Raw genomic sequence first — 20384 nt, 5'->3', positions numbered from 1 at the left:
AATGTTAACTGTAAGGCAAAAATTTAAATTTTAACTGTAAGGCAAAAATTTTTCGTACTAACTACAATCAAAATTTAAAAAAATTCCAAAATTAAATTTTAACGGTATTTCATAGACCTAGTAAGTCTCTGATTGAGATGAGGTGAATCATCATCATGTGATTCCTCGTTAAAAGTTATTTCACCAGAAGCAGCTCGATAAGTAGCATTAAGAGCTGGACTATTTGATTGTACACCTGCAATGATTGTTGGCTTAAAACATATGGTTCTGATACAGTCTGAATTACACCATTTATTCCTATGTCTACAACAATTAAACTTAAAACTACAATACACACAAAGAACTATCAGAATAGTGAACATGATTATATAAGTCAAAATAGAATAAGAAAATACATGATTACTTTGTCTTATCTGCCATTCTTGTTCATTAATTAATTTTTCAACATCCTCAACACGATGGCTGGCATATTGTAAATCTGTAACTTTGTGTACGATATGATTTAATGGCAAAGTAAATTCCATATTCTTAATACTGATCTTTGAGTTTGAGAATATACAACAATCAATGCTATCATTTAGTAGTGGAAGCAAATCTTTACTTGTACTGTTACTTACATATATTTCCTGAGAACTGATTAAGGAATTTGGACCATAAGCTTTACAGTTTTTATCTAAAGTTAATTTTCCAGTTTTATGAATCAAAACAGTTTTCGACACATCATTTCCACAAACTATTGTTAATTTTTCTGGGAATGGCAAAGCAAATAGCCATTCATTATTATCTAATGAAATCCATAAAATATTTCTTAATTCTACTATACGTTTGTTACAATCTGCTGGAATTGATTTAACAAAATCAATAAGTTTTACTTCACAGTCTTCATTACTATGTGTAGGTTTTAGCGGAAATGTTTGTTTACAAACCATTGAAAATGAAGTTAATTCCTTACAAGTATTAAACATATGTTTATCAATCTTACCATAATATTGCTTTGATACTTCAATAATCAAATACGGATTTTGAGGCTGTATAAAGAAATACTTATTGTCTTTAAGCACAGTTGGAAATGGAATTAATTTATACATATTAAATCTTAAACCATCAGTCCAAGGTAAACTAATAACATAACCAAGAATTTTCTGATTGATAAAAACAATTGATTTAGATGTCTTTATTAATGTATGACATGCAAATTCATATATGTCTGACTACGAATATTGACTACGTTTAATAGACAACACAGTGTCATGAATAGTTTTCAAAAGACTATTTGATAATAATTAACATATGAAATGACATCTGATTTAATTATCGTAAATAATTAAATAAGGGTCATTGATAATTAACATCTGAAATACCAAAATTAGAATTTTTAGATTTCAAACAACCAAATTAAATTTATGAAGTTAATTAAATATTCCTCTTTGGTTTTTCACCATGTATATATTTTAAATTTGCTCAACCTTGTGGAGTTTTCGGGTGATTACACTTAATTAAAGTTCTAGACAGGGGTGGATAACTTAACGTAACTAACGTAACGAAAATAGTTCTCTGTAACAAAATTATTGGTTATTTAATGTAGGTAGGTACAAGGTATTTATTTAAAAAGAAATAGATTAGTGAAATGATTATACTTTTACGTAAGATGTTCAATCGTTATCCAAATTCTACATTTTTCATCGCCTTTAAAAAGATATTCATTTTAGTTGATAACTAGAGGACAAATCATAATCCTATCTTATGTCTGAATTCAATTTTTCAGTATTAAGCTTCTAACTGAAATCACCGTGTCTTTCTCTACATATCATTAACTAGACATTTAACGTATATTAGAAAAAATTATCTGTGTTGACTGAAAAATCAAAATTTTCTATAATTCCACTCAGGTTTCATATGTATGCAAATCAAAACAGCAATAATAATAATTATAATAATAATATAATAAAAATAATAATAATAATAACAATAATTTTGGAATGAAAAATCCAACTTCAACTTGTTTATGTGGTTCAAATTCTATTTTAGCTGTAAGGCAGCGTGTTATATAGCTTAGCTGTTATCATTAGATTGTAGCAAAAATCATAGTTCAGTAAGAGAAAACAATCAACTAATCATTATAATTGGTTCTCCTCCTCCTGTTCTTCTGCGTATGTCCGTTGATTCTATTACAGGATTTTCAAAATTACTTACCTTTACGTTCTGTTAGAGGCTGTAAATAAAAATATTTTCTTCTCACTTTTTTTCTTTCTTAATGTGTGTGTGTCAGACAAACTAGTTTTTTCAATGTACATTTTAAGTGGTTCACGATAGTTCAGATCACAGAACATTATTTGAATAATAATAATGTAAGTATTGTAAATATAGGTTCATGTCTCAAATAGCAATGCTCTTGCTAAAAATCACAATTTGAAAAATAACTTAGTCACATATTAGAATAAAAAGGAGAAAAATACACTTCGCTTTTACTTTTATCCACACAACTTTAATTATATAAATATATATGGATATGTATGTTACATTTTTTTACACTCAGTTTTTTTAATCGAAGGCGGCGCTCCAGGGCCTCGATTCTTTTCACAACTATAACAATCCTATTGCATCCTCCTCTTCTAAGGAAAAGAGACCCCACAGCTCTTCTTCTTCTTGTTGTTCCCTTTGTCGTTTTCTTTTCTCCCTCTCTGCTTCTTCTTCTTCTTTCTTTTCTTCTAATTCTTTCCCTCTCATTTCTGGTCTTTTGTTGTTGTTGTTCTTCATTTTCAATGTCAATAAGAATACAGTCAATATCATCGAATGACTCAATTATGTTCATTGAACTGGCCATACTATAAGGAAAAAAGAAAATTATTACTAATTGAAATTTTACAAGTCTATAGAATCTAAGTTAAGTATCCTTATGGTTAACCAATTATCACAATGAAGTAAATCCGATTCTCAGCAATAGTATAATCTGTTTTAATCCACCCTAAAAATCAAAACAGTTTTTCGTTTTCTTATATTATAACCTAACTTTTTACAAATAGTAGTAATGGCATGGTCGTTAAATGGTACAGCGTTCACCTTCGGTGTTTGAGTTTGATCCTCGCTAGCGCTGTGGTGTGTACAAACATTTTGCTCGTGGATTTTTCAGCTTTTATAATATAACTTTCATGAACGCGATGGTACAAAAAAGTTATCTTGTCCTTTAGACTGAATGCGGGACGCAAACTTAAAATATATATCCAAGGTTTTCTTCTATAATATATATTAGCAGTCTTGTAATATAAATCTAGTTCACACCTAACCAAATAACGTATATGTCTTTCATACCATCGTCAACGGAAACGTATATGTTTTTGTAACTCTAAACTCAAGTGAACAATTTTTTTCACGGTCCTACCAAAAATATCATCAGCTTTTCATATAACAAAGCTTATGTTAGAGTAATCAAATAATAATAACATTTTATTTATAGTGTATGCAGATGATTTCTTTCTAGTGGATGTTCTCCTTCAGATTAGATAATACAACAACGCACTAAAGCATATTGGGTTGCCTACCACTTAGGGACTATGCAGATTTCAACCTTTCTCTGCTTTTTCCCGATTGTGTGTTCTGCGTGGAATAATATTCTTCAAACCGTAAAATCTTTAATTTCGTTTAACTGTGTTTCAATTTACATTAATAAGAACTTGATTTTAACAACCATAATACAATAATAATAATATTTCCCACCGATAAAAACTCCGATCTTCAGTATCCCAAGTAAATAAATAAATTAATTTCAGTATAGCCAACCAAAATAAAATGATCTAATTTCATCAATTTCATCCTTTTCAGAATTTTCTGTAATCTAATTTTTCCATATATACACATTTATTATGCTCCCGACAAAAATTTCTGAGTGTGTCCCTCAGTCTTTTCTTATTCAAAAGTTTTGTTCGCATACCCTTTATTTCGTTACTAAAAAGTAATAATAATAATAATAATAGTTTAAGCTACATATGTATCAACAGTACAAAAATAGTTTAAATCGCTTTTACAAAAAAATCCCACAAAAAAATTCAAAGTATGTTCCAAAAATTAACCCAAGCGTATGTCTAACCAACACTTCTATTTAAAAACTTGAAAAATATCATAGGACAATTGTTAATATCCCAGCATAGTACTTTTCAACTCATATGTTTAATCAAGTTACTTATTAGTCTAACTAAATCATTGTTAATAGAGGAAACAATTCTTCCAAAGAAATTCAGCAAAATTATTGTATTTTGAGTAAATTAACTGATGTATTCGATAACGTTCTCGCCTTTTCTGTGAACGGTCTCTTGTTCAAGTCCTGATAGGCATACTCATTCAATCAAAAAATAATTCTTAAAGCTTTTCATGGAATAGAATCGTGCTGGAGCCCCACCAAAAATTAGTTTCTCCACATATTAATAAAATTTCGTAAAATGTACATAGCATTTCTCTTCACGTTACAAGAAAACATGTCACTAAGTTCAGCATTAACATCTCTCTCTCTCTCTCTCTCTCTCTCTCTCTCTCTCTCTCTCTTTAGTTATCAACTGTATATGTTTTTCGATACCGTACTAGTTTAGTGATAAAGTGGCTACCTTTGATGGTTCATAGTTTGATCACGAGCGAGTAAGTTTGTGATAACCAATATCACGTACATGAATTTTCTAATGCTACTCCCCATTTCCTCCCACTTTTTAAAAACTATAAAAAAACATCTATATGTCATATCGTAACGAGAATTGAAAGATTTCATTTTAGCTCTGGTAATTGGGGTCCCGGGTTCGATCCCAGCTCGCGCCAATTATTTAAACAAATTCATAAGAAACCTCAGGTTTGGATTATTTTATAAAATGTGGTGTTCCCCCATCTTTTCGCGCATAATTAATCTACCGTTTTTACTCATCTTAAAAGTTCTGACATAAAAATAGCATAACACGTCTAAGGGCTGTACGGCCAGACTACGGCCACAATTACATACACAGCTACAGAAATAAATCCAGTCATATACATATGTACCCAGAGCTGATCGGTTATATATCTTCAAACTTTATTCAGAATACGATACTAACTTCACACCGTTCTTTAGTCATTCCTAAACTTATCATTTCATCTAGTAAGCTACAAATATATCAATTCCCATACAAATGTCTTGCTACGCCATTACAACATTTTTACTCGTTTCTTTTCTTGTAGTATCCAAGAAACAGAAATACCTTCTATGTGACATCATTGTTTCTAAGATCAAAAATCCCATATATATTTCAAAATCTCATTCTGTTCTAATAAGACGTATATTTATAAAATTTTCCGTGTACGTAACAAATAAATCTCCAATACTAAAGTTCGCACATCGACACCCGCAACATGCATATTCCACTTCGTATCTTTTCCCTCGTTTACTAAAACAAAAATCAATTTCAAACAGTATACTTTACGAAATATAATTCCCCAACCCTATCACTCTTATCCAATGTAAAACATTAACTTTCGCTCAGTTATATTAGTGAGTTAGCGGTTTGCTGTGCAAACTCCTCATTTACTTAACCTCTCGTAACAATCTATGACTGTGATCCATCAAATAATTCTTTCGTGTTATTTCAAATAACATTCCTTGTTAAAATTGATTGTGATCCGTCAAATAATTCAATTCCTGGTAGGAAGGTTCGGATATAGCGAGGTCCACGTCTCATATGGGCTCGCTGCTAAACAAACAAAAAAGCAAAACAAATTTAAATTCCATTTAAAACCACGTTTCGTGTGACCTCCTTGCTCAAAGCACTGCTACACTTGATAAATTTATATGTCCTTCCATATAATACGACATTTATCTTCAAATGTCCGCAGATTAACGAAACGAAACAAACATTCCAACTAAGTGATTTGTCTATCTACATATTATTTTTATTGTCCTAATAAATTAGTCGAAAGAGCATATATTTCCTTACCTGATAATTTTCAATATCCACCGCACAGAAAAACAAACACACAGGTTAAAAAAAGCTGGTCCACCGTGGGAAGTAATCTAAAAAAAGAAAATTTATTATTATATTTGAATAAAAAATATTAGATGATAAAAGAAATGTTGCACTGTGATACAATGTTGATAATATTCATATTTTGTATGCAGTACTTTTTTGTCTTAAAAACTCAACTATCAATAATTCTCACGTTAAAGTTATCATTTCGCAAAAATAAATTAAATAGTGTTGTAATAAAATGATTATTTAACATTTTCTCAATAATATAAATTAAATCTCGTGTTACTAAAATGAATATTTATTTTCTCAATAATATAAATTAAATCTCATGTTACTAAAATGAATATTTATCATTTTTCTCAATAATATAAATTAAATCTCATGTTACTAAAATGAATATTTATCATTTTCTCAATAATATAAATTAAATCTCATGTTACTAAAATGAATATTAAACATTTTAAAAAGACAAGCAGAGTTTTATTTCCATATGTATATAATTAAGGAAAACAGAAATCAACGTACCTTTCAATATAAGTAATGCTGAAAATTTGCAGATACACCGCTGTTTTTTAAACTATTCAAATACACTCAACAACTCGGAATACTCCACTTCTTTAAACATGGTTTTTATATATATAACAACCCACGCTAACTTCGAGGAGAAAGTATCTTCTCTTTTTTCTTAAAATTTTGTTTAAAATCCTCTCAAAATTAAGTACAAGAAATTTTTACAAGAATACACCCTTTAGCTTGTGCAAATAACCATACCTGTTCCTTTAAAAGACAGTAATTGTTAAATCCCATCCAACTGCATACAGTAAAAGAAAAACTATCATCTGTTACCCTTTCTGTAAATCCATACCATTGTCAAACCATACAAAAAAACCATGATTTTTCTCTAAATACATTACCGTCTATACCCACACATGAGTAAACAAAGCTCTTCCTTGACAATAACAGAATTCGCAGTTGCAATCTGTTAGTGGGTGCGTCAACTGCATTCGTTCTAAATATCAGCTGTCTATACATGCGGTGCACAAGTTTGATTTTTTTTTCAAGTAAGTTTTCATTTTTGATCTTCTACAAAATGATTTCTATACCTTACATCAATGATACAACATTTAGCTATCAACCATGAGATCAATACTTCAATTCCCGGTAACAAACAATATTCACTCCATGATTTTCGTTGCCTATACTCCAGTGGTTTATAATACATGCCTCAAAAAAATGTGATATTCCATTTCATTTATTAAATGAGTACAAGTTTCACAAAAACTATTCTTACGCATGTCAATAAAACTAACTATCTCTCTTGTTTCACAATTCTATAATTAGTCATTATTCATTCGAGTTTGTTTCGTACATCATAATGTTTATCTTTTCATAGGATGGATCACAAACTTCTTATACAATAAAAGACATAAAATTCATTTTCATTCAATCATATATGTAACTCTAATATAAAGGTTCCATGTTTCGTTTGCTAGCATATGATTTGTATTCCACTCACAACATTTAAAAATCATTAAGGGTTACCTTCATAACAAACAAAGTTCGTTCACTCCGTTCAGCTACAATACGTTGGTTCGATTCCAGCGTTCGTCAATATAGTTTATTCATATTCTCTTTTTTTTTCAAGATTAATTTAATAATAAACTAAATGCATCATTGCAATTTACACGGAGGTTCCCCACACCCCATCACCCCTCTTCCCCTCATCCGTCTTTCAACTTAAAAGCAATCGCTTCTCATGGAAAAATTACCAATCTTTTAGAATAACAAGACATATGCTCTCCCCCTTTTTAAAGCAGAAAAAAGGATGATCTTTTCCTAAAAGTAGAAAAATATATCAGTCAAGTTACTCACTTTCACAATCTTAGACATCTGCCCTCTCTCTCTCTCTCTTGAACAAGATGTACATTGTACTCTTTTTTTCTTCTCACGGTTTTCAACAAACATATATATGTATATACAAAATCGATGGGGCTTCAACATAATGGAGGGATTCTCATTTTTCTCATTCTTAAAACTTTTTTTCTTCTCACGGGTTTCAACAAACATATATATGTATATATACAAAAGCAAAGGTGCTTCAAAATAATTGGGGGAATTCTCATTTTTCTTATTCTTAGAAGGGTTACACAGAACAGTTCATTTTCAGCTTGAGCTTTATATTTTATATATTATATATATTTTCTCTAGGAAAATCTGTCTTCCAATGCCTTGTGAAAATATCCATATAATTGGAGGCTCTCTTTCTTAGACCAATACACATCCCCATCCCAACCCCCAATTAGTAAACTTTAAAAACATCTGGGGTACCCCACACACACATAATGTACAAAGCTTCTCACTCTCTCTTATTTACTACATGTCATTGTCATCATCATTATAGTATTTAATACAGGATGTTTACTATTAACCCCAGTACTCCCACCCCTCTGCAGCTGACCCATTCAATTGAATATAGTGCAGCTGGTTTTTTTTTTCGAGTTGTTCTCTTTGTTTACGTCCCACACATACACACTACAGCCAGGTGTTTTCAAGTCATGATTTGTGCATAGGTCTACTCGTCTTGGTGTTATTATGCAAGAATCGGGTTATGATGGAAGCGTTCACATAAGCTTAAAGCGGAATCAAAACCGCTTCTCAGCTTACATCCGAGAGAAATTGTCCTCCATTTGAAATCGAAACCGGGACTAATTGGTCACAAATGCGATCAGTCTGCCGACTCACTCACGAAGAACTCCTGATAAAAATAGGGGAAAGTGGTCGAATTCTGCACACTTAAGGGAAAATCGTTATTTCTCCGTTGTTTTTGTAAGCATAACAACATAAATTTCCACAGCCATTGTTTGCTATGTAGTAGACAAGATAAAGACAAAGTTTGAATAAAAGCTCACACCAGTACTCGACCGTAGACAAAAAACCTGAACTATACATTTGCGCAGAATTACCCAACTCGGTGGGTAATAGTGCGCGTAATATAGGATAATTCTGCGCGAAGCGAATATATGTTTAAAGCAAGAAAACATTTTCATAACAAATAACATACTTAGATATATATCTAGATTGGGTCAGTGTTTCTTCCAGGCATCTTTTTGGGGGGCATTGCCCTCCCGGAGCTCTGAGATTGCCCCCCGGAGGAGACTAATATAACATGTCTATAATGTAATAATAAATAGAATAGTGCAAGCAGTGACCCCAGAATACTAAGTGTCCACCAGGAACGTTGTTTCTAAAAGAAACACTGGAAGGAGTGAGTTCAGAAAAAGAACGACAAGGGGGCATTTTACTATGTACTTTATTGTCTACTTGCTTTAGAACTAAAAAAATACATATTTTTGAATGCATTGAAACAATGAGGGTATGACGATAAAGGACTTCAAAAAAAGATAGCATTGTTTTCAGTGGTGCTTAGAAAGGAATGTCGAACGGCTGAATCCTTTGAGATGTATGGGGAGGTCTTGATAATATGGTATTATTTTCTCAACAATAGATGTGAATTAGGAGTGAAATATGGCTAGCATGGTTGTCAAGTATTAGAAGTACTGGACCAGCCGTAGATGGGCGCAAAACACTTCTGAAGTTATAAATCCATTGCATCAACAATCTTCATTAATCCATCCATTGTAACTGCAGAAATAGATTGCACTTATTGGACCTTTTTTTTTAATTGTGACACGCGACGCCGTGACAATATGAACATGGGCGGGATGAAGATTACACATGCATTACTCAGGGGTGTAGCCACGGGGGGGGGCGGGGCCCGGCCCCCCCAAATGAGTTCTTGGCCCCCCCAAATGACCAGCTTATAAAACATCATCGTAAGATTACCTCGCTTCAGTCATTTAAAAATAACAAAGTTTACATATAATTGATAATTTTCGGTAAAATAGTATGGAAAATACAATTTTACCATACCGATCGAAAAATAGTGTGGTATCCAGGGGCGTCGTTAAGAGGGGTAAGGGTGGAGCTCCCCCCAAAAAAAGTTCTCAATTTCTTAACAAGTTGGCAAATTAAAATATCTAGTTGGCAATTTGAAGAATGCCGGTTTGTTCGTGCTGCAAATCATGATCAGTTCTTTTATACACTTGGCATAAATTTTGTGTAGTTTCCTATCTTGAAATAAATTGATATACCGGTATTCGTTGAAAACTTCTTTACTTGTTGCAAGTGATCAGTGCCGGATTTACTTACAAGTTAAACAAGCTGTAGCTTAGGCCCCCACTGTCTTGTAGGCCCCGGAAACCTGAAGAAAACTGGATATCCATTTCCAATGTATAAGAAAATCAATCAATAAAATAAAATTTACATATACGTAGGACGTAGCAACAGTGCTTACTGTTGTGTACGCTACTATGATGTAAGTGATGGTGCCCCTTCTGCTAGGTTGCTTCCTAAAATATCATTAGTTTATACATTTCTGTATACAGGGTGCCTACGTTCACTGGACACGTAAAGGGCCCCATTACCTTCAACAGCTTAGGGCCCCACTAAACCTAAATCCGACTCTGCAAGTGATCACACTTCACTTTTGTTCATTTGATATTCCTAAACATTTTGAAGAATCTTTAATGAAAAATCGGGAAATTGTACCACTGACAAAAGCTGAATAGAGGTGGCGTGCAAAATTAAAACAAAGACAAACAGAAAAAGCGTTTCGGTTGCAGGTAGAGCATTGGACGCAAAAGCATTTGATACAAGAGCGTATACAAGACAACACGCAGATTGTGGAGATTAATAAGAGAATAATAAGAACTAATAGGCCTATTAATAAAATAAGAACAAGTCAGTGACTGGTTAGTATAAACTTTTTACTATGTATAGTATCTAATTTGACAAATTTAGGAGTTTTTTCCTAATAGTAAAATATCAAAGGGAACTAGATTTTGATACCAGAGTGAATATATTATGTAACCGTGTCTGCTTTGTGTGTGAATAGACCTTTCCCTTTGAACAAAAAGTGATCATATTAATACGGAGGAAAACAATAGATTATTTCAGTTGTTTTGCAGTAAGACTCTATTTACATGGCTTTTCGAGTAGAGAAAATTGAACAAAATATGTTTTGGGAATGGTATCACATTAGATTTTTGAGGGTGTTGTTCGGTAGGGAGAAAAGCTACAATGGATGTCAAGCAGTGCCGTGCCTTGGGGTGGGGCGACCACCCCGGGTGCAGATGTAAAGGGGCACAAACTTCGGGAGAAAAATGCATGTGCGTACACATGTATAAAATGCAAGGAAAAAAGTAATTAAAAGTGCTTAAAATCAAGAGAAAGCAGGGTTTAATTTTGAAAATTTTCTACCGCTTCGCGCCAAGCATGGTGGTGCTTCCCAGCTGGTCTGTCGATCTCACCCATATGTACAGCGGCACCGTCGTATACTCTCCCCGGGCGCTGACTTACCACGGCACGGCACTAGAGTCAAGTCATTTCGTCGCTTCCACTGTGAACCTAAGTCCAAGATTTCAAAAGTCACATTTTGGGGTTCAAAACGTCTGCTGGGTGAAAATATAGACCGGTGTCTGTTTCACTTCATTTTCATACAAATATGTTGCCTTTCCTACCTTATTTTTAATCCTGTAATTGCTTCTTTCGAAAGTAAAACAAAAATTGCAATTCTTTCTTTCTTAAGTCAAAGCATTACATATGTAGCTCACAGGGCCGCAACTATGGGGGAGGAAGCGAGTCACGTGCCCCGGGTCCGTGGTTAGAGGGGCGCCTAAAAGGGAGGTTATATATTAGTATTTTTTCTGCCGGTATTTAATATATTTCATTAGAGTGCGAAATCATGAAATCGAAGTGGGAGAAGACGAGGAGTGAAGTTAAAAAAAACTTTGCGCACTTTTATGCTTTAAAGTTTCGATATAGAAAGTTCACGTATTTAGGCATCCAGAAGTAGTAAATTATACAAAGTCAGGAATTATACTAGTATACCGCTGATCACTAGTTCATCTAATAATTAAATATGAAATACAGGTTGATTACATATGAATTACGGTAATTACTTTGGAAACTTTTGACATTTTAGTGTATTATCCCCCCCAAGCAAAGATTTAGTGAGGGAATTTTGTCCAAAAATATTCAGTGGGGGAATTCCCCTGTTCCTCAAGGATTTCGCACATTGTTTTTCACAATAAATTTCACTATTTCAATTCGATAATAAATAATGATTTTTTTGTAGAATCAAATCTCATATTATAATATGAATTATAGTGCATTTTCATCTTCTCTAACGACATACATTATTCACTTTGGTGAAGAAAATCATTCTACAAAGACATTCTCTCAGGCTTTCTCCCACTTCTCTGCCAGAGCCTTTTTCCGCACCCTACCCAACAAGATCCGGCATTTTAGCAAACGTCCTTAAAATATGAAGTACGTAGATGAGCTAAGGAGGTATTTGTGTGCAGGTTAGCCTGGTCTTTCACTGAACCCCTCAATTGAATGTTTATGAAAATTATATGTCCCTATATAATAAGCAGTAAATATAGCCTACATTATTCTACGTTTTTTAATGCATTTCTACAACAGATTATAGCTTTAGAGGTTCTCGTGAGGATTGGGTGACGCGGATTATTTAACCTAGCCATAAGTTGTCAAATTAGCAGTTGTGCATCGTGCATGGTAATAATGATCCTGAGTTAAGGTGTAAAATTGCACTCCAAAGTGGAACAAGGGCTGTTCGTATTCGTACCTCAGACGAGGCATGGAATGGGACGAATATGAAAATAAGGTTGCTGTAATAGATTTCCACAGGGTTGGTACAAGTGAGACTAAGATTTTCAAGACACTTTTTATTTTTTAATAAGACTTGGCAATTTTTAGAATCAAGACTTGGCAATGTCAAGTTTCATCCCCCCCCCCAATCTTGTAATGCTCGCTACGCAGCTGATGGTATCTCTTCCTTATACCGATCGTAAAGTAGCATGGTATACTTTTTTTGTGACAGCAGATTACACAATTTACTGCGATTTATATTTGACAGTTTGATGACAAACGTTTTAACAAGGTACTATAAATACTACCATAAAACATTGGTACTAAATTAATTTGTAAGTACAGTACATTATATTTTTATATGCTCTATCTCGTGTTTTATAAAACATATTTTTTACCCTATGGAAAATTTGATGAAAAACAAAGTTTTTATTCAATTTTTCAGTCTGGATTTCATTCGCTTTCTTAAAAATGCTACTTGGTGTAAAACAGGAAGTAAGATATAGCTGTTAATAAAATAAATGTTTGTTCAGTCACGAATAATAAATAAATATTTTTGTTAGAAAATCTTTAAGAAATTAAGTGCAATTTTAAAGAAAATCAATCTTATGTAGATAGGTTCTGTGTACAAAGGCTTAAACTGAAATAGTTACGCACAAAGGTATAACATTTTGTCCGGGACAGTAGTTCTGAGTTAAATATAATAAAAACCATCTGGAATATAATTCATGGAGAAAAAGTATAATAATAATAATAATAATAATAATAATAATAATAATAATAATAATAATAATAATAATAATCTTAAAAAGCAGTGCTTTTAGTTTTTCGGAAGGAAACCAAAATTTTCCAGTTTTTTTCAGGCCTCAAAAACACCAGCTGCAACACATTTTTTTTGGCTTGGCCCCCCTTGAAAAACGACGGGCCCCCCTACATTAACCTGCTGGCTACACCCCTGGCATTACTTAAGATCATACAGATTGAACGCCCATCCACGCGGAGAACAGGCAAAGCCCACAACATGAAAATCAATTGAAAAACTTCTTACTCTGGTTGGCTGAGGGATGCTGGCTCCTGGTTGGATATTGTTGTAGTCCTATGTGGATTATCTCAATGAGCAATATGTCATGATTCCCTGTGTGTATATTTGCTTTATCAGTTTCTATCAGGTTGAGGTGGCGGTGTATTATGTATTTGATTTTTTCGGTAAGTTTTCTTCTGGTGTGATGTTTTTTTTTATCTGATTGTCAGCTTTCTGTAATGGTGAATCTGGGCATCGGCTACTTCCGGTTCTGATCGTTAGCTTTGCAGGTGCTCAGTGAGGTCCCTTTTGATTGATTGTAAAGTTTTCTTTTTTTGTGATGATCTTTTTGATCTGATTGTCAGCGTTTTGAAATGGTCAGTGTAGACATCGGCTACTTCCAGTTCTGTGATTTTAGCTTTGCAGGTACTCACTGATGTCCTTTTTGATTGATGGTTAAGTTTTCTTCTGATTATGATGTGTAGTTGTTTCCCTGAATAGCACTCCGGTTTTCTCTATAACATGGTTTTCTTCCTGTTCATCTTTACATCTTATCCTTTTTCTTGGATCTTGTCTTGGATATGCGATCTTCGTGAGTGTGGCTGTATGGGCATATCCGTGTAGCAGCAGTTATTTTCAGCCATGTTTTAAGTACTTCTTTGCCTACTAGTAAGTGAACAGTTGTTTGGATCCCGTAGTGTAGGTGATTTTGCGGCATCAGGTAAGCCTACTTCACAAGATGGCTCCCTTTCAGGAGTGTTTTGCGTTGGCTTCTCTGGTGATACCTGGAAAGGCCTCTTTCCTTTTCCTCTATTTCTTGGTGGTCATCTACGTATAACATCTCTTGCCTGTTTTTGCTTAGAAGGCTTTGCGTTTCACGGCGTTTTCATATTTCCTTTTTTTAATTCCTGCGTCGGCCTAAAGATGAAGCCTGCCTGATTTTTGTTCAGTTGTCCACTACCCTTCATATATTCATGTATCTGTTTATCATATTTTTTTCATTAGCTTGTAGAAGTATCTGTTAAAGTGATGAGTCTGAAACTTTTCAATTGGTAGGAAAGTTTTCCAGGCTTGAGAATAAAAATGATGTATGCCTGTTTCCAGGATGGAAATGTGTATCATATTCTCAGGCTTGCATTGTAGAGTTCTCTGAGTTTGTGGGTAAAATTTTCAGATGTTTTGTTTTTTGTGTATGACAGGGATCTTGTCTGAGCCTGGGGCAGTGCATCTTTTCCTTTTGAGTACCTCAGTTAGTTTTCTGTGGGTTATCTCATTGAGCAGCATATCATGATTACTGCGATGTATATCTGCTTTATCAGCTTCGATCAGGTTGAGGTGGTGTATTGTGTGTTTCACTTTTTCGGTAAATTTTCATCTGTTGTCACATTTTTGATCTGATTGTCACTGTTTTGAAATGTTCTCAGGCTTGCATTGTAGAGCTCTCTGAGTTTGTGTGTAAAATTTTCAAGTGATTTCTTTGTGTATGGCACTGATCTTGTCTGCACCAGGGGCAATGCATCTTTTCCTTTTGAGTACCTCAATTACTTCTTTGTGGGTTATCTCATTTCGCAGTTTATCATGGTCCCCTAGTGTGTATTCCTGCTTTATCACCTTCGATAAGATTGAGGTGGTAGTGTGTTGTGTTTGATTTTTTCGGTAAGTTTCCTCCTGTTGCGATGACCTTTTTAAACTGATTGCCAGCATTCTTGAATGGTCTGGCATAGATGTTTGTTTTCTTGGTGTAAGCAGCCTCTTCGTATAACACCGTAAGGAATCCAGGGCTACGATGTTGTAGGTGTGTATACGTGTAGTTGCTTGTGGGTGTAACTAGACAGGCGTCTCGTTGGGATATAGCTTAGCCTACTTGCTATCTGACTGTCGTCAAGGCCTTTACATGCAAGAGTGCCTACTCTATGCTCGGTTACTCAAGAGGAACAGGGGAGCTAATAGTTAAACCTCTCCGTTCGATTTGTTTAAAGGCAATACTGTCGGAGAGGGAAATGTCTCTTGTAAGGTGCCTCTAATAAGAGCCGGGTGGTACTAAGACCAGCACAGACCAGTACAATTCCTTTGCCTTGTCTTAGTAAATCATACCAGTCAATTTTCTCTGCGATTTAAGAGTCTTGCGCGGACAGTGCGGTCACTTGTCCTGCTGCTGCTTGCTTGCATAGACTTGTACTGCTACTGTACGCTGTGGGCGATAATTCTTCCGCGGTTGCCTGGACTTCAGCTTGCCTTTCTCGGTCCGTGGAGTACTTGCATTATGATGAGACCGGAGATATGGACATGTATATGTGGTGACTATTTAGTGTCGGAACTGTGAATGGGGACTTGTGATTGGTTGAAGGCCTGACTTTTGGTTAGCTGAGGGATCCTGGCTCATGATTGACTATTATTGTGGCCACGACAAATGGCTTAGTTGAATGTTCCTTTTGTTTCTGAAAAGGGCTGACCAGATAGGGTAGAGTTGAAACCCATTGTCTCTATTGAGACTGTTCCTTTCACGTGAAATAGCGATAGCTTTCTTTATTCTGTCCCAAAAATTGCTGCACTTGACTACTATGATGGTATTTGTAAAATGAATTCTATGTCCAAGCTGACACAGTCTTGGTTTTTCGAGTTGCTGAAGTCTTATATAGCTGTTGTGTTCTTTGCATCGTTGTTCTATTGTCCGTCCAGTTTTGTCCTATGTATGATATGCCACATTTACATGGTATACGATATACATCAGGAGCACACAAGTGAAGATCGTCTTTCACTGATTTGAGTAATGATCTGATGGTGGCTGGAGATTTATGAATAACTGTTATATCAAGTCGGGCAAAATAAGTATAATGCTGAGTTTGCGAGAGGTTCGGCTGATGAAAAGCAATACGGTAGTAAACAAAATCCTCACTCTTAACTTTTTTCATAAATTTGTGTTGAGAAGTAACGGCCCTTTTAATGGTCATGTTGATATCTGTAAGACTGTAGCCATTCTCTTGTAGCGTCGAACGAAGATGGTCGAATTCCTCTTGTAAACTTTCCTGGCCATTTACGGAGACTGTTCTGTAGATCAAGGTGTTTAGAACGTAGGACATTAATACTTGTGATGGAAACTGCTTGCGTTGAGATAAAGTTCCGGATGTGTTCGCTTCCTATGTACGTTATATGAAATAAATAAATAAATATACTTGTCTTCCTTTGAAGTATTAGCTGGCAAATTAACATGTTTTTTGGATTGATTTCGCTAGTTCTCGATGTCGTGGCTTTTACATTTTCATCAACGGAATCTACAAAGGTATTGTCTCTTCCTTTTTAACCAAATTTCTAGCACCTTCTTGGACATCTTACAAATTGCGAAGCAACTCTTAAGTCGTCAACCCACAAAGAAAGTTTAAACACTACTAAGCAAATATTTTCGAAGTGACGTTTGTACTGAAATGATCAGATATTGGTGTGACATGCTCATACGCTACAAGTCTTTACTGAGTTTTGTTTTCTATCCCATCCTGTTAACAAATTTTCTCCAAATATTTTTTTATCTGAATGAAACCAGATAGAAATGTTTATGTTTACCCTGTCCTTTTTTTCAGTAGGTTGCAGGAAACCTACTGCTACAATACTAGCTGCTGAGTATTTATAGAAATCAATTGCCGCTTTCTTTGATGTCAATTGCGGCTACAAATGAATAGTGCTAATCTAAGATTCTCTGTTGTAGTTGATGATTGGGAACGACGGCGAATACTTCAAACTAGCCCGACGATAGTTCACATGTGTTATTATTGTGGAAGTCAACGAATTCAAATATATTAATTTTATAACTGTGCAAGCTTATTACATATATATAAAAAAAACTTTTTAGATCGCAAAACAGTAAGGAAAAGGGACGTCTTCTGGTGAACTGCAAGATATTCTCTTTTGAGTAATCTGTGGCTGAACTTGTGTGAATTTGTATTAGTGTGAGTAAAACTTCGAGTTCAACATCAAAGTTGAAGTGAACACGCTTATAGTTTGGTTCCAAGTGTTGTATTTAGTATTGTGTTCCTTTTGTGTTCTCAATTCCTCTTATTTTGTTTTTTTTTCTGTGTATATTGTGTTCTTTTGCTGGGCGTTCTCCTTTTGTGTGTGGGTTTCTTCTTTAAACCCCAGTATGGCTGATGATACTAATTTGACTTTATTGCCTCCCCGACCTTCGGATACTTTAGACGTCAACATGGACACCGATACTAATTCAACTGTTACTAATTCAGTTGTTCCCGAGTCAAACCCCCCTTGCACTCTTTCTACGGTTCAAGAAACCACTTCCGTACTTGATATCCAACGCCGAAAAGCACCTATTGCTACCTATCGTAATAAAGATACTAATTTTACACAGTTAGAAAAAAACAAATACCAATCAACCCATTTGACACCATATTATGTTTTTCTCAAATCGACTATTGATGATATCGGAAAAAAGCATGTTATGGCTATCAGTAGGAAATTATATCTTGCTGATATTCCCGGTATTGACTCCATTACACCACTGGGCCGCAACTTAATTAAACTTCAATTCCGTTCTGGTGCCGAAGCTAATACTTTCCTGGACCACCCCCTTCTCATTCAAAATCAGTGGGATGCTTATATCCCGAATCACCTCTTATATTTTACTGGCGTTGTACGGGATATAGATATTGATGTCACCATGGACGACTTACATACTGATGTCTCTTGTGACGTACAGGTCACGTCAGCTCGGAGAATTTATCGTAGAGATACTAACAATGAACTTCAACCCACCAAAACTGTAATTCTCACTTTTAATTCCCAACTTCTCCCTGAGAATATTAAACTTTAATATGTTCGCCACACGGTATCCCCATACATTCCCACGATCCGTCAATGCCTCCAGGGCTGTTATAAATACGGACATCTTAAACGTAATTGTCGTTTAAATGAACTTCTTCGCAAAAATTGTGGGGCTCCCCACGATTTAGACACGTGCACAAACCTCCTCAAATGTCTTAATTGTGGCGAAGCTCATTCGGCGGATAGTCCAGACTGCCCGGAGCGCACCCGCCAGAAGAAAATAATGGAACTTATGGCCCTCAATCGACTTTCTTTTAACGAGGCCTGTACCCTTATTGCCAAACCATCGGGCAAATTGCCTCCCTATCACTTCTCAGCTGGTGTACACTCTCCTAACCATCGTACTGCTTCTGTCTTACCGTCCACCTCATCTTCTTCATCTTATGCCGGTATTGTATCTTCTCCTTCAACATCCACGTTTCCTCCCCCTCTTGCCATAGTCCCTGAATCACCTCCGGGGAAGAAAAGATGCAACATGCCTGGACCTTCTTCCCCCCTCTACGGAATCAACTTGCACCTCGTATAGATATGCCCAATCGTCCGAAGTCTTTCACTTCCTCTCCCACATCTCCTTCAGCCGATCGTCTGACGGCTTCAACTGCGTTCCAGGACGTTTCCAAACTTTTCATACGAAAGAAGTTACGGCCAATATCTGATCACTCTTCTGCCTTACCTGGTCGGACTTTAACTCTTCCTCGCGGTCAGCAGCCATCTTCCACCTCATCTCCCCCTTCGTTGCCGGCCACCACTCAACCTTTCACTTTCAGCACGGGCTTCCAGGATTTCTCCACTCGCTCTCCTCAAAAATATAAGGATGCACTTCGAAAATTTTTATCCACTTTTTTTGGTGGCCCTCTGGCAAACAAATATGATGCTCATCTAGAACCTTTATTATCCACTCTTTATACTTCCCTTGACATCCACTAAAATGGCGCAGCAGCAACTTCGACGACTCACTGTTCTACAATGGAATTGCCAGAGTGTCTACGGTGAAATTCATCATCTCTATCATCTAATAATATTTTTTCCCTGATCTCATTTTACTACAAGAAACCTGGTGTAAACCTACCTTTCCCCTACAACTCAAGAATTACACTGTAATGAACCACTTTCGCCATGACCGCCAGGGAGGCATTGCGATTTGTGTCAAACATGGTCTCCCTCATAAACCTTTTCCGATCCAGTTCTCTCACAATCACCCACACATCCAAATGCTTGGAGTCATGGTGGAACTGTTCACTTTGTTAACATTTACATACCACCATCGATTCATCCGGATCTCACCTTTTGGACTGATTGTTTTCAAACCAATTAACATGTTGATTACATAGGTGGCGACCTTAATGTTCATAGTACCATCTGGGGCAGCAATCGTACTGATGTACCTGGGAAAACCTTCCTTACAGCCTTGGCAAGTTCTCTGTACCTTTTTCTCAATAATGGATCTCCTACTAGAATTTCTATTACTGGTAATAGCGTACCTGACCTAACGTTATCCCACAACCGATATTATATCGACACAGAATGGCATACTTACTTCACTCCTTGTGATAGTGATCACTTACCGAAACTTTTCACTACTCACCCCTTCTTCCTTTTCAGGGTTATTCTCCCTCCTCTGCTTCAGCATTCAATTCCAAATTACAACATATCGCCACAAACCTGAACTTGACACATTACTCTCACAATCTTGCTGATCGGATTTCTCTTTTGCCCCTTGACGCATTACCTTCTTCCGGATTACAACTATTCTCCCTTATTAAAACTACTGCTTCTTCATTATCTAAACAGGCCTCTTCTTCTGCTAGCCACACCGCTTTGTC

The 20384-nt window shown here is 35.4% G+C and overlaps 1 long non-coding RNA gene across 1 annotated transcript in view; it reads right to left on the bottom strand.

The window, feature by feature from the left end:
- Positions 1 to 222: 222 nt before the first annotated feature.
- LOC145688462 (uncharacterized) overlaps positions 223 to 20384 on the bottom strand; it is a 121038-nt gene continuing 100876 nt past the window's right edge. Inside the window, exons 2-3 of the long non-coding RNA XR_014131913.1 lie at positions 5946 to 6022; positions 223 to 2825 (exon numbers count right to left, since the gene is read on the bottom strand). This is a non-coding gene — a long non-coding RNA (uncharacterized LOC145688462). The remainder of the gene's footprint in view (positions 2826 to 5945; positions 6023 to 20384) is intronic.

This window comes from Thermobia domestica, chromosome 6, assembly GCF_964235325.1.
Source record: "Thermobia domestica chromosome 6, izTheDome1.hap1.1, whole genome shotgun sequence".
Classification (NCBI taxonomy): Eukaryota; Metazoa; Arthropoda; class Insecta; order Zygentoma; family Lepismatidae; genus Thermobia; species Thermobia domestica.
Note: the sequence above shows the minus strand (reverse complement) of the source record. Positions and strands in the feature narration are given on the sequence as shown.